We start from the raw sequence: 3006 nt of genomic DNA, 5'->3' as shown, positions 1-3006 counted from the left end.
TTTTTTTTTAAATTATTTTTTAATTAAAAAAAATTTCATGTACTAGAATTTTGCTTTTCTGACTTATGCAAGAAGGTATTACATAATACAACAGCCCTAGCTAGGCAGCTACAGGAACTCTCCTTCTTTTTTCCCCCCACAAAACCCACTGGGGAATTCCCTCTGCTCCTTGTCCTGAACCCTCCCCCTTGTCCCCCTCCTCCTCTTCAGCACTGCAACCACTGCACAACCCGAGAGACAGCCCAGTCACCACAGGCCTTTACAGTAGGGGACAGGAGTTGCTGTGATGGGAAGGGAAAAGAAATAGTAAAGTAATGAAGGAAAATATTCTTGCCACTTCTTCTTTCTTACCCAATGGCTTACTTACCACCTACATATTATCCCTCTCTAAAATATTCTTCTCACTACCATATGCAAGGGAAGGAAAAATTGGGGTGGGGGAGAAGGTTAGAAAGTAAAACATCATCTACCTTCTATTTAATAGTTTCCATCTCTTCTATACTTAGCCCCCATTCTTTTTCTAACCCTCCTAGATGATGTCTGGAACACACTCTATACATTCAAGTTCTCAATTATCATCTGGCTCCCTGGCTCTAAGGGAGCCACCTAAGACTTCATCTCATCTTGTGAATTAAAAAAAAAAAAAACGCAAAAAAGCAGGGGCCTCAAACTCAAAAGCCTTGGAAATACCATAAATGAGTAAGCAGAATACTTACTGGGTGTAGCATAAGGGATCCACAAGTTGGAAAGAACATGCCCTACCTAAGAGGGCCTCTCAGTTAAATCTTTTTCAAGAAAAGCTGGAAATCCAGATTTTTTATGCATTATCTCTTCATTTTTAGTCAACTAGTTAAAAAAACTTTTATACAAACTGCCTCAGCTGGATGAGCTGAATATGGGCCAAAAAAAAAAAAAACAACCCAAAAAACAAACCCAAAATAAAAAACACACATTTGTGACCTTTAATTTAGACTCCCTAGAGACTGAAAAGAAGTCACAGCTTTCCTTATCACTGATGTGTGCTGTCTTCCTCCTGAACCCCCAACTCTCAACCCAGGCCAAGATGACTACCACAGTAGAAGATCTCCTCTCCTGTTGAGAGGCAGGAAGAGAGGAAATTCCTTTTTTACTGTCAACTTTACCTGACTTTACTTAGGTTAGGTAAAGTTGTGCTTCTGACATCCCAAAAGATGGAGCTATGAGTGCCCCTTCTCACAGAAACAATGTTGTATACAATGGCTAGGTTTGATACTTCTATTCTTTATATGTATGGTATAAGTTAAAAAGGTTTTTGTTGTGCTAGTTTGGAAAAGTTACTTAAATATAACAATGTCGCATTTAAAATTCCAAGATAAATTCATGTACAAATAAACCTTTGATACACTATCATTGGTAAATAAAGGCTTTCTAAATTCTAATAACATTGCTGTTGAATTTTAAGACTTTCTCAGTAGCCTTAAGGTACTGAATAGCAAAAACACATTTAAAAGAAAATTACACAGGCACATTAAAGAACATAATCGAAGTTAAGTTTAATAGATCAGTCTACCTAACTGGAATACATTTTGCCTCGTGACACAAAAAGATCCTACACTGATAGCAGCCTAACACTAACCCTCTCTCTCTCCCTCACCTTCCCATATGATGCCATGAAACAAGACTGTAAAGAGAGATTCCCCAAAAGTGAAATGTATTTTTAAAAGCAATGTGGAACAAAGGCACATTTGTGGCACAAAAAGTTAAGATTTGCTTCTACGTAGGTTAATATACACAACGTATTCAGATTCCTTTTAGAATAGGAATTGATCAGACTCTTGGAAATTGAGAAAAAAAATTTTTTTAAAGGCAAGGCAGGCAGGCAGAAGCATCACTCTCAAACTAAATCAAGAAGGCTGAAACTCTCTAAGCTTTGTAATCTTAACAAAATGTAGAAAATTCATCATGTCTAATAAAATTTTAGTTCAGTATAATGATAATAAGACAAAATTATACCAAACCCAAAAACAAAACCAAGAGAATACAAGATTGACAACAGCCAAGAAATGTCAAAATTCACTCAATAAATAAAGTGCTAAAGTATCCAGCTAATTTCCTTCTGCAACAGATTTTGTGTTAATCTATTAGAATAAATGCATACAGAACACAAAGAATTATATGCAATCAACAGTTAGAGGTCTCAACACCAAAAGGTGTTTTGCTTGTTTGAAGTCTCCTATTAATCACAGTTGATCCCTAAGCTCCTAAAATCAATAGTACTCCTTTTTAGAAACAATAGATAAAAATGTGGTTTATACAAGCAAAATCCATCAACTGGAACATAACCAGAAGTTCATAGATTTTAAAGTCTGACTAATGACTTTTGGAAAAATTATTCTTTAAAAATGACTTTGTTTATGTATCTTGTTTTTCACTCTCTGTTCCTTCAAAAGTTGAGGACTGAATATTTGTGTCATGGTAGTTCATCAGCATTGAAATGTTTACTCCTTTTTTGGATTATAATCTTTTCTTTGTAAGCAACAGAAGAACAGAATAAGCAGAAGAAAATGTAAAATAGTACAATAGGTACAAACACATCTGTGTTGAATTAGCTTTCGTAAACTTAAACCCAATTAGTATGAAATAATATAAAAGACAGAACATGTTAAAGTTTTCTAGGTATAGCATCAAGTCATGATGGGGGTAGTGGGGATAAGTGGTTGATTTTTGTATTTTATAAAGGTATAAAAGTACAGATAAGATGGTTTCTATTGAAGATATCATTTGTTATATAATATTCTTAGAAAAAGGAAAGAGCAAAATGTTAATATAATGGTATCTTTAAAGAATATCATGAGTGATAATTTTTTCTCATCTTCTTTTTGTTATTCCCAAGTTTTCTATAATAGGAGTACATTACTTTCAAAAAAAAAAAGTGTACTTTAAAACAGTCTTTAAGGTTAGATAATATAAAGTCAGTGTATTGTAAGAAAAGCAAGAACTAAAATCTATAAAGTTTTTTTAAATTGA

General features: G+C 34.0%; 1 protein-coding gene across 1 annotated transcript in view; it reads right to left on the bottom strand.

Moving 5' to 3' along the window:
- Positions 1 to 3006, bottom strand: part of TAF2 (TAF2 RNA polymerase II, TATA box binding protein (TBP)-associated factor, 150kDa) — a gene marked incomplete at its 5' end in the record, with an annotated part of 139375 nt that overhangs the window by 17561 nt on the left and 118808 nt on the right. The window lies entirely within an intron of this gene.

Source organism: Propithecus coquereli, unplaced genomic scaffold, assembly GCF_000956105.1.
Source record: "Propithecus coquereli isolate 6110/MARCELLA unplaced genomic scaffold, Pcoq_1.0 Scaffold247, whole genome shotgun sequence".
In the NCBI taxonomy this organism is placed as follows: Eukaryota; Metazoa; Chordata; class Mammalia; order Primates; family Indriidae; genus Propithecus; species Propithecus coquereli.
Note: the sequence above shows the minus strand (reverse complement) of the source record. Positions and strands in the feature narration are given on the sequence as shown.